Here is a 12,951-nt window from a genome sequence, read left to right as displayed (position 1 = left end):
ACAATATCCATCCTTTATAATAAAATGCCACGGAGTTCCTATTCCTATCAAATTACCACTGGTTTGGGCAACAGATAAATCAGAAACTATAGGTAACAAATCCACTTATCTGGGACTCAAAGCAATTAATTAAACTTACTCAGAAAAGGACAACTGCCTCTAGTCACCTGAAGACAAATTTCAAAGATTTGAACAAATGTGACATTTGGGTACACCAAAAAAGCTGTAATCTGAAAACCAGCCACATGTCACTTTCAATGGTGTACCTACCCTCACCCTCTAGAATAAATTATTTTTAAAGTCAGCTGAATCTTAAAAAATGATTTTTAGTTTTCTCTAATATAAGAAGCTATGGCAGCTACCTTAATGAGAAGCCCAATAAACTTAGGGCAAGGGGCTCATTTTGTTGACATTGTCACCTCACCTAGAACTTATGCTGATTCACTCTGATAGGTTGACAGGTCACTGACATCTTGGCCTTTCCCAAGATTCTTGTTTATTTCACATTATTTAAAAAAAAAAAAAAAAATCACTATCTACTCAAGACAACTACAATCTAGATACCTCCTTATTAAGCCTTTCCATCCCTGCCTTCATTGAGCACCTGGCCAGGGAGGGAGTTATTTCAGGTTCATCTTAGTAACTCTGAATAACTAATAAGCTATATAGCCTATAAAAGGACCAGAGTGGGCAGGACATGGTGGCACATGCCTGTAATCCCACTTAGAAGGCTGAGGCAGGAGGATTCAAGTTCAAAGCCAGCCTCAGTAGAGAGAGGCCCTAAGCAACTCAGTGAGACCCTGTCTCAAACATAAAAAAGGGCTGGGGATGTGGCTCAGTGGTTAAGCACCCTTGGGTTCAATACCTGATTAAAAAAAAAAAAAAGAAGAGGAAGAAGCAGAGTTCATTTTCCTATCCCTTGAATCAGGTTTGCCCTGCCCTTGTAACTTGCTCTGATCAACAGAATGAGGCATAAATGACACCACAACTTCTGAAGCTAGACCTCAAGAGGCCTTGCAACTTCCACTCTCACCCTTTTGGAACATAGCCATCATGCAAAGAGGCCAAGTCAGACTGCAGAAAACATCACAGCAACCTAAGCTGTCAGTTCTAGTCCAGTGTTAGACATGTGAGTAAGGCTCCTTGGGTCCAACCAGTTGTCAATCTGTCAAATGACCAAAACCACTTATAAATAAACCCAGCCAATACCATATAGAATCAAGGCAGAGTGTGCCACATTAGCCCTGCCCAAACTGCCAAACCATTTATATCATAAGCAAATAAATAGTTTTAAGCCACTAAGTTTGAGGTGGTTTGTTCCATGGCAGTAAATAACAGAAATACCCACAATCAGCTGAGATTAATTCAAAACATCACATTGAGCTACTGAAAATCAGCCTGTGTAGTCCCAACATGTAAGGAAATTAGAATCTGTAAAGAGCAATATATAGGACTACCCTCCAATGTTAATATATATGCCAGGGAATTTCAGCAAATTGATCAGATTTATCAATCTGCTCCCATGTATATCCCATGAGCAAATACCCATAGAAGATATGTGCAAAGATATGCACCCATCAAAGAACTCATAATGAAAACTGATAGAGAATGTCTACCAAAGAATAAGACAACCAAATTTAAACAATGGGCAAAATAACTTAAATGGGCATTTCACACAAGAGGATACTTAAAGAGACCTATATGCATATGAAAAAATGATTCAACATCAAGTCATCAGGGAAATGCAAATTAAAAATACGAATAGCCACCCCTACATCTCCAACAGATTAGCTAAACTTGAAAGAACTGATAATACTGAATGTAGTCAAAAGACGTAGTACATCCAGAACTCTCATATCTTGCTGGCAAGATAATATAACTACTTTAGAAAACTGGGAATACTTAAGCTACACATACAAATAGCCTATGACCTAGCAACTCCACTCCTAGGCATATAATCAACAGAAGTGAGTATATATGTCTTACATGTATAAAAACTTTGCACAAGAATGTTCATAGGGGGCTAGGGTTGTGGTTTAATGGTACAGCACTTGCCTAGAATATGGAAGGCACTGGGTTAGATCCCCAGCAACACATAAAAAATAAAATAAAATAAACAAATAAAAATAAACGTATTGTGTCCATCTATAACTAAAAAAAGGGGGGGGGGATATTTTTTAAAAGAAAGACAGAATGTTCATAGGCCAGTGGCTCAGGAGGCTGAGGCAGGAGGATCACAAGTTCAAAGCCAACCTCAACAACTTAGTGAGGCCCTAAGCAACTCAATGACATCCTGTTGAGTTAAAGGACTTGGGATGTGGCTCAGTGGTTAAGTGCCCCAGGGTTCATTAATCTCTGGTACACACAAAAAAAATACAATGTTCATAGTAGTATTACTCATAACAGTTCAAAACCAGAAACAATTCCCCAAGCACAGTGGTACACACCTGTAATCCCAGCAGCTCAGGAGACTAAGGCAAGAGGATCTCAAGTTCAAAGCTAGCCTCAGCAATTCAGCAAGGCCCTAAGCAATTCAGTGAAACCCTATCTCTAAATAAAATACAAAAAGGGCTGGGACGTGGCTCAGTGGTTAAGTGCCCCTGGGTTCAATTCTTGGTACAAAAAAAAACCTGGAAACAACTCAATAGAAAAAATATGATGGTAGTCAGACAATTGAGTATAACAGCAATGATAAAGAATGAACCATTGCTATACCACTGCTATAATGTATATATAAATACATACATTAATCTCAAAGGCAGTGTTGAACACAACACAGAAGAGTACATCGATGGGCAAAGAAAAGATGGTGAAATGAGATGGACATCATGACCCTAGGCACATGTGTGATTGCACAAATGGTGTGATCCTACTTCGTATACAACCAGAAGTGAAAAACTGCTCCATTTGTGTACAGTGAATCGAAGAGCATTCTGTTGTCATATATAACTGTTAAGAATAAATAAATAAATAAATATATATATATATATATAATTTTTTTTAAAAAAAGGAGTACATATAGTTCTATTAATATGAAATACTAATACAGGTAATACTAATTAAGGTAACAGAAGTCAGAATAGTGGTTATCTTTTGGAAGTCATTTATGTGAAAGGGATTCTAGGGCATTACTGGTGTGTTTGATCAGATTTCCTTCCAGAGCAAACTGCCCAAACAAGATTATTTAAAGAGACAGCTTATAACTAACTTGGAAATTATAAGCAGTTGGAAGCAGTTGGTCATGTTCTTGCCTATTCAGCCTGCATGCAAGATGCTGCAAAGATGCTGCATGCAAGATGCTACGCTCAGTTTTGCTTTAGAAAGGACATGCTCTGACCCCTGCACTTGTCTGTACAATCTGACCTTCTATGGCTACATGACCAAGTCAGTGTCTTAGTTTAGGACCTCATCCTGTTCCACTGGCCTCCTTATCATCAGAGATACTGTAACAAAAATATTCCTTAAAATAAATAAATAAATATCATACATAAATTTCCTTAAAATACATACTTAAATACATAAAACCCTCCAATGATTCCCCACTGCCTATAGAAAAAAACAATATACTCCATTCAAAGAATGCTAAAGTCCTTTTGTGATTTGAACCCAGTCTATCTTTTTTCTCTCATCATATGACTCTGAGTTCCAGATACAACAGATCACTTGTAGTTGACCTAGAAAGCTCTAAGTGGTCTCACCTCTCTGGATACATTATACATCCTTCATCAAGAGCAGCAGTTCTCAGAGCGAGGTCTCAGGAGGTCTAAGAAGTCAAATTAGTTTCATAGCACAGTGAAGATATTATTTTTCAAATTAATACTAAGATGTTATTTTGCCTTTTTCACACAGACAAAAGGACTGGCAGGTGAAGCTACCAGTACCTTCACATGATCAAGGCAGGAACATCAAACTCTACATTTGAAGTTTTTTAAAAAGTATAAATTTCATTTAAGAATATCCTGGATGAGGGCTGGGGATGTGGCTCAAGTGATAGTGTGCTCACCTGGCATGCATGAGGCACTGGGTTCGATTCTCGGTACCACATAAAAATAAAAGATATTGTGTCCACCCAAAACTAAAAAATAAATAAAAATTTTAAAAAAAAAAGAATATCCTGGATGAAGTAGTAAAACTAATTTTAGTCACCTCTCAATATCTTCAAGGAACTGATACCAGAATCATCTCTCCACCCCTTGCTCCATTCCCCCACCAACCAAACTCTACAGATGCTCAAGTCCATTATAAAAAATAGCATAGTATTTGCATATAATCTTCACATATCTTTCCACATATTTTAAATCATTTCTAGTTTATAATATCTAATGTAAATGTTATATCAATAATTATTATAAAGTACTTTTTAGGGAATAATGACAAGACAAAAAGTATGTACATATTCAATAGAGCCCCAATTTTTGTATTCAGAAGTACAGAACCAAGGGGCTAGAGCTGGGGCTGGGACTCAATGAGAGAGTGCTTGTTTAGCATGCATGAGGCACTGGGTTCAATCCTCAACATCACATAAAAATAAATAAATAAAATAAAGGTATTTAAAAAAAAAAGAAAGAAATACAGAACCTACACATATGAAGAGCTCACTATATTAAATTTCCACATCTGAGTTCATGTCTTTTTAATAATCTACATAACAAAATGGTAAGTACAAAGCACTTCTGCTACAAACAAAAGTACAACTATCTCAAGGAAAAGCACTTCTGTAACTGAACTCCAAGCTGCCCTGGCTTTTCTCATTTAGCATTTTATTTGAATAAAGAATTTTGGCAAACTATGGTTATTCAGCCTTGTATATCTGCAGTATTTTTCACAAAAATAAAAGAAGTAAGCCTATTACTTCAAAGCAAACAATGTTATTTATTTGATACCATTCAAATGGAATTTGATAAAATTCATGCTCTTAAGTGAAAAATCAGAATTTTGAAAAACATGCATTTTCTTTTGCGAGAGCTTGATAGCTTCTCAATACTCAGACTTCACTGGGTTAGTTACCTAGCACCACATGTAAATAAATAAAATTATATCAACAACTAAAAAAAAGAAAAAACATAGACATTCCTAAAGGTGGTACTCTTGATTAATGTGATTATATATTTTTTAAATAATGAAATAAATCAAACATTTGAAAGGTCTACATAACTCAGTGAACCAATATTTTGCAACTGATCAATTCATGTTTCCAAATCACACATAAGTAAAAGAGGGTAAAAGAACTATTCAAGCTGGGTGCAGTGGCGCATGCCTGTAATCTCAGCAACTTGGGAGGCTGAGTCAGGAGGATCTCAAGATCAAAGCCAGCCTCAGCAATGGCGAGACACTAAGCAACTCAGTGAGATCCTGTCTCCAAATATAATACAAAATAGGGTTGGGGATGTGGCTCAGTGGAGTACCTCTGAGTTCAATACTTAGTATCAAAAAAAAAAAAAAAACTATTCAATGTATAACATAGACAAATGGCTTTTTTTTCCCTTGTAGTACTGAGGATCAAACTCAGAACTTCACGCATGTTAGGCATGCAGTTTGCTACCACTGAGCTGTATCCCCAGACTCAAAAATGATTTTAATATTGCCAAGTACTGAAGTTCATTATATAGTTTCACATTCAACATTGCAAGTAGCCTTTAAAAAACTACCATTTTTTTTTTTACTTTGGCTGTAATATCAAAGAAAATAATCATCATCACCTGAAGAGAATATTTAAACATTCCTCCCATTTCCAATTACATATCCCTGAGGCTGGATTTTCTTCATATACTTCAACTAAAATGACATTCTGCAATAGACTGAACACAGATGCTGATATAAGAATCCAGCTGTCTTCTATTAATTCAGAGATTATAGAGATTTGCAGAAGTAAAACAATGTTCCTCCCGCCTCATTAAATTTTTTGTTTCAGAAAAGCTTTTTATGGGGCTGGGGATATAGCTCAGTTGGTAGAATGCTTGCCTGGCATGCACAAGGCCCTAGGTTCAATCCCCAGCACCACAAAATAAAAAGCTTTTTATGGGAGGGGTGTAGCTCAGTGATAAAGTACTTGTCTAGTATGTGTGAGACCCTGAGTTCAATCCCCAATACCACAAAAAAAAAAAAAATTTAAAGTGTTATAGGCATAAATGTTTATTATTATTATATTTAATTAATCAATAAGTATTTAAATTATTTTTTAGTTTTAACTTCTAATAGAGTTAAATTTTTGGTACCAGGGATTAAACCCCAGGGATGCTTAATTACTGAGCCACACCCTCAGTTCTTTTAATTTTTCATTTTGAGACAAGGTCACACTAAGTTGCTTAGGGCCTCACTAAATTGCTGAATATGGCTTTGAAATTGCGATCCTCCTCCCTCAGCCTCCCAAGTAGCTGGGATTTGAGGCATGTGCCTGGCTAGAGTTCAAAATTAATAAATATAACCCACATAAGTAAATAGTTCCTTGGGGTCCATAATGGTTCTTAAAATAGTAAAGAGGTCGGACATAGACCAAAAAGTTTTAAGAGCTGCTAATATAGAATTTCCCCTGCCCTACTTGTCTTTTAAGGCTCTACTCCAGAAAGACTTCCTTGATAGCTTACATTCAATTAGTGTAATTATTTACTTATAGAGGAGAACAAAGACTACATTGTTTCATTGCCACTAAATTAATGGTGTGTTGAATGAACAAGGCTAAAATGCAATCCAATACTGAGTGTTTCACTGTAAATACATATACATTAAGTTGATATTTCACACTAGTTATTCTGTATTTGTCCATGATGCTTAAACCTAGCCTCCTCAGCCACTGGAATTACAGGCTTGTGCCACCATGCCCTGCTTTCACTACTTTTAAATGTCTGAAATTTTCCATAATAAAAAGTTGGGTAGCCAACTTAGTTGGGCCTATAGGCACATGTCACCACACCTGTAGTACTCAAAACCTAAAGCAGGATCACGTTTGCCCAGGGGTTCAGGACCAGCATGGGCAAAATAGCAAGACCCTGTTTCTATTGGGAAAAAAAGAAAAATTTGTAAAAAAGAAAAGTACATGGGCTGGGGTTGTAGTTCAGTGATAGAGCCCTTGCCTAGCATGTGTAAGGCACTAGGTTCAATCTTCAGCACCGCTTAAAATAAATAAAATATGGGGCTGGGGATGTGGCTCAAGCGGTAGCACGCTCGCCTGGCATGCATGCAGCCCGGGTTCGATCCTCAGCACCACATACAAACAAAGATGTTGTGTCCGCCGAAAACTAAAAAATAAATATTAAAAAATTCTTTCTCTCTCTTTTTAATAAATAAATAAAATAAAGGTATTATGTCTAACCAAAAAAAGAAAGAAAAGTACAACCTGGTGACACATCCTTTTAATCCCAACTACTCAGAGGCTGAAACAGGAAGATCACAAGTTCAAGGCCAGCCTCAGCAATTTAGTCAGACCCTGCCTTATAAAATTTAAAAGAAAGCCTGGGGATGTATCTCAGTGGTAGAGAACTTGCCTAGCATGTGAGAACCCCCAGTACCACAAAAAAGAGAGAAAGGAAAAAAAAGGAAAGGAAAGAAAAATGCATGTATGAAATATGATAGCTGAAATGTTGTTTATTACTCTATTTTCAAAGCCCAAGTCAAGCCAGTGCAGTAGAGTACACCTGTAATCCTAGCAACCTAGAAGGGTGAGGCAGGAGGATCTAAAGTTCAAAGCCAGCCTCAGCAATTCAGCGAGGCCCTAAGCAATATAGTGAGAACCTGTCTCAAAATAAAAAAACAATAAAAAGGGCTGGGAATGTGGCTCAGTAATTAAGCACCCCTAGGATCAATCCCTAGTACCAAAAAAAAAAAAAAGCCCAGTTCTTTTCCTACCTCTTCCATGAAACCTTTCTATATTGATTTATTGCTTCTATTCTTGTGCATTTATTTGTACTACACAATTGACTTCAATTGTCTACATCACAGGATCTAATCCATTATATCTTTCTTATCCACATTTTTTAAATATTTTTTTAGTTGTCAATGGACTTTTATTTTAATTATTTATATATGGTGTTGAGAATCAAACCCAGTGCCTCACACATGTTAGGCAAGCTGTGTGCCACTGAGTTACAGCTCCAGCCCCCTCTTATCCACATTTTTATTGGTACATTATAGTTGTACGTATTGATGGGATTTGTTGTTACATATTCGTACATGCACACTATACAACAATATAATTTAACCAGTATCACTCCCCAGCACTTCTCCCCTCCCTCCTCATCTCCCACCCCTTGGTCTCTTTCGTCTACTGATCTCCCTTTGATTTTTAGATCTACCCCCACCTTTTTTTCCTTTTTCCCCACAAGCTTAATTCATTATATCTTATTAACTGATTATGTTTTATCTCCACATGGCTAGCCTTTAATACACACAAAATCCAACCACCCCAGAATAATGCCTAGCCTCCAAAGATTCATTTTTAAGAATTTTTATGAACCTGGAACCTGTGGAAAAATCCAATATTCTTTCTTGTCACCCCAAGGGCCACTCTAATGTTAAAATTAGAAGTTTGGTTTATTTGTGGTGAGGGGTGCTGGGGACTGAATACAGGGCTTTGCACATGCACTGAGATATACCCCAGCCCTAAAATTAAGTATTACTCTAGAAAACCATATAATACTGTCCTCTTGAAATTTTGTCACTTTTTGACACCAAAATGCTAAGCTAGGACAAGGATGTAGCTCAGTGGCAGAGCACTTGCTTGTAGAAGCTAGAGGCCCTGGGTTCAATCCCCACTACAAGAGGGAGGGCATGACAGGGAAAAGGGAAAGGAGAGAGGAAGAAATTTTGTTAGTTAACTGATTAAGTAACGATTAAGTACAATGAAGTTATTTTATAAAAACTTCAGCTGCAATACAAAGGGAAAGCACTTACTCAAAGGAAAAGTTGGAAAACCCAGGAAACAAAGAACCTGATACTTAGAGATAGGTAGTATCTATCTCTAATTAGAGATAGACCACCACTCCAGTGGTGAAAAACAAGTCAACTGGAAGAGAAAAAGAAACTGGAGGGGCTGGGGTTGTGGCTCAGCAGTAGAGCGCTTGCCTAGCATGTCTGAGGCGCTGGGTTCGATCCTCAGCACCATATATAAATAAATAAGCAAAATAAAGGTATTGTGTTCAATTACAACTAAAAAATAATTAAAAAAAAAACAAAAAAGAAGCTGGAGTATTGCACGTTTTAGAGTTGATTCATAACCCCTTTATTCCTATTTATTCAGTTGTTGTAGTACAGGGGATTGAACCCAGGGGTGCTCTACCATTGAGCTACATCCCCAGTTCTTTCTTCTTTAATTTTTATTTTGAGAGGTCTCACTTAATTGCTTATGGTAGCCTTGAACTTGCAATTCTACTGCCTCAGCTTCCCAAGTCACTGAAATTTCAGGTGTGTGCAACAGCACACAGCCCCTTTATCCCTTTTCTTTTCTTTTTTTCACTAAGCACTATGCTAGGCATGGTGGTGCACACTTGTAATCCCAGCTGCCCAGGAGGCTGAAGCCAGCCTCAGCAATTTAGTGAGACCCTGTCTCTAAATAAAATATAAAAGAGTGCTGGGGATGTGGCTCAGTGGTTAAGTGACCCTGGGTTCAGTTCCCAGAACCACCCCTGCCACACAAACACAAAAACAATGTTTCCCCTCTCCAATTACAAAAGAAACATATGTTCTCATATTCTCATATGGAGATTAAAAAAAAAAGAAAGAAAGAAAAAGAAAACATCCCATAACCTCCTTCATAATATTTTATTAGTAAATGCCCTGAGCCGCCGAGTGCAGCTAATTTATAATTCCATTTGTATAAATCAAGATTCACAATAACTGTTTCATTTTTATGAATTTTTCTTGTCAGTTTATAATAAATTTGTGTTTTTGTCCAAACTTCATGCTATAGTAATGAAAAATACTACTTTTCCGATTGCCAAATCAGGTACTAAACACATCATATTCATCGTATACAAAATATTATTCTATTTTTAACTTACATTTAATTTGAATTAGCTACTCAAAGTAACTACTCTTTTATCTGCCATTTCTTGTGTTGAGGTCCTACCCAAACTATATCAACAGTTCTTCACACTCCATGTACAAAAAAATATACATGGAATAATTAAGTTTCTTGCCAAAATATCCTATATAAACTCTAGTGTGAATTGACAACAACAATTCCAACATCATCATAAAATTCCCACAGCAATCAAGTATGATGCTCACCTGATTACTAGCCCAGATGTATTGCCTCATCCATCCAGGGTAAAGTATTAAGAATAGTATTTATCAAATGTAACTTGGAGAGACACTGGGAAAAGGTAGTGGATAACATGCAGGACTTTAAATATATGAACAGAACATATTAACACCTCTTCACCTTCCTTACAAACCATAAAATTCCCATAGCAATCAAGTATGATGCTCACCTGATTACTAGCTGAGATGTATTGCCTCATCCATCCAGGGTAAAGTATTAAGAATAGTATTTATCAAATGTAACTTGGAGAGACACTGGGAAAAGATAGTGGATAGCCTCTAGCAATTCACCTGGGAGGGAAAAAAAAAAAATTATCTCTTTAACCACTCTGAATCCAGCTCCAACAATCTTTCAGCAATACAGTAATCAAACAAAAGTCTCACAATAGTTCTGCTATTTCACTGGACTCTATTTGTTTATTTGTCTGTTCAAGTATCAGGAATCGAACCTGGGGCACTTAACAACTGAGCCACATTCCCAGACCCCCTCTATTCTTTTTAGTTATACATGATAGCATGTATCTTGACATATTATACGTATATGGAATATAATTTCTCATTCTCTGTTACACGATGTAGAATTATATTGGTTGTGTAATCATATATGCACATAGGATATAGTAATGCCTGATTCATTCTACTATCTTTCCTATTCCCATTTCCCCTCCCTTGCCTTCATTCCTCTTTGTCTAATCCAAAGTACTTCTATTCTTCTCTACCTGTCCCCCTTATTATGAGTTAGCATCCACATATTAGAGAAAACAATTGGCCTTTAGTTTTCGGGGTTGCCCAGCCCCCCTCCCCCGCTTTTTAATTTTTTTTAATTTTGAGACAGGTTTTTGCTAAGTTTCTTAGGCCTCTCTAAATTGCTGAAGCCAGCCTCAAATTTGTGATCCTCCTACCTCAACCTCCCGAGTTGTTGGGATTACAGGTGTGCACCAACCATGACTGGCTTGAATGCTATGTTTTAATTAAGTGACTTGGTTCTAGTGCAAAAATTAATTTGAAGCTACCTTTCTTCTTCCTTACTCTGAAAAGCTGAATACCATCTGCCTTAACTATTAAAATCCCCAGAGACTTCAATTCTACAAGAGCTCTACATAGTTCTAAATTTAGCCAAGTAATAGAAATAGTTGGAAAGCATGCAATTCATTTTAATATCCATACTTTTATGTTGCCAGGCAGCTATTCTCTTAAACAATCTTAAAGCAGTCATTTACATAAAATGATACATCTATAAGTCAACTAAAAGGTTAGCAATGGTGTTAATTAAAAAACTATCTATGACTTCTGGAAATGATCACACACACCCAAAAAATATTCTGTATTTCTCCCACAGGGATAACATGCAGGACTTCAAATATATGAACAGAACATATTAACACCTCTTCACCTTCCTTACAAACCATGTTTATGTTTCCACATCAAATGAAAGCACAAATAGATTAATGGGGTTCACCTTCAGAATAAAATGTTTTTTATGGATGGGAAAGACATGTCTTGCGGCTGGGGTTGTGGCTCAGTGGTAGAGCACTTGCCTAGCATGTGTGAAGCATTGGGTTTGATTCTCAGCACCACATAAAAATAAATCAATAAAATAAAGGCCCATCAACATCTAAAAAAATTTTTTTTAATATTGATTTTTTAGATTTAGGTGGGCACAATATCTTTTTATTTTATTTTTATGTGGTGCTGAGGATCGAACCCAGTGCCTCACACATGCCAGGCGAGCGTGCTACCACTTGAGCCATATCCCCAGCCCAAAAACTTTTTTTAAAAAAAGAAAGACATGTCTTATTTTTATGTAGATATTTAAAAAAAGGGGGGGGGGCTGGGATTGTGGCTCAGTGATGGAGCGCTCGCCTAGCACAGACTAGACCTGGGTTGGATCCTCAGCACCACATAAAAATGAAGGTATTGTGTTGTATCCATCTACACCTAAAAAAAATAAATAAATATTAAAAAAAAAGAAAGAAGTACATTTATTCTCAAACTACTGGATCCATTAAGTGATTTTGCTGTATCACATACCAATTCTAAGGTTTTTGTTGCTGTTGTTTGTTTGTTTTGGTACTGGGGATTTAACCTCAGATGGAGCCCTTCACCATTGAGCTACATCGTTAGTTTTCAATTAAAAAAAAAATTAGTATTTAATGGGCTTTATTTTATTTATTTATATGCAGTGTTGAGAATTGAACCCAATGCCTCACACAAGATGGCAAGCACTCTCCCACCGAGCCACAACCCCAGCCCCCTAGATTTTTAATTTTTGTCTTGAGACAGGGTCTCAATAAGTTGCTGAGATTGGCCTCAAACTTGAGATCCTTTGCCTCAGCCTCACAAGTTGCTGGTATCACAAGCATGCACCACACATCTGTTTCTAAGACAAACTCCATTTTGGATTTTCTAAAATATCAGACCTCTTAAGGAACTATGAAACTAAACTCTATCAGAAATGTTCAATACATTATAAACACCCTAACTTCAGGTCAGTTTCCTACATTGTATTCACAGTCCAATATGCAAAATATACATAAGAAGGAATTCAAGATGCAGGTTCAAAACCCAAAGTACAAAGGGGGTTTAGAAGTTTCCCTAGCTAAGACAATTTTGATTTTAATTCAGACAGCCCAAGACACAAAGAGTGAAACAAATTAGCCAGTCAAGGTGATGCACACCTGTAATCCCAACTACTTT

The 12,951-nt window shown here is 36.8% G+C and overlaps 1 protein-coding gene across 12 annotated transcripts in view; it reads right to left on the bottom strand.

The window, feature by feature from the left end:
• Positions 1-12,951, bottom strand: part of R3hdm2 (R3H domain containing 2) — a 149,792-nt gene that overhangs the window by 113,774 nt on the left and 23,067 nt on the right. For all 12 annotated transcript variants that reach the window (XM_071609733.1, XM_071609734.1, XM_071609731.1 and 9 more), the window contains exon 2: positions 10,425-10,545. The gene's annotated coding sequence lies outside the window, so the exon portion shown is untranslated. The remainder of the gene's footprint in view (positions 1-10,424; positions 10,546-12,951) is intronic.

Source organism: Marmota flaviventris, chromosome 3, assembly GCF_047511675.1.
Source record: "Marmota flaviventris isolate mMarFla1 chromosome 3, mMarFla1.hap1, whole genome shotgun sequence".
In the NCBI taxonomy this organism is placed as follows: domain Eukaryota; kingdom Metazoa; phylum Chordata; class Mammalia; order Rodentia; family Sciuridae; genus Marmota; species Marmota flaviventris.
The sequence above is the reverse complement of the archived record's forward strand: the minus strand, read 5'-3'. Positions and strand labels throughout refer to the sequence as shown.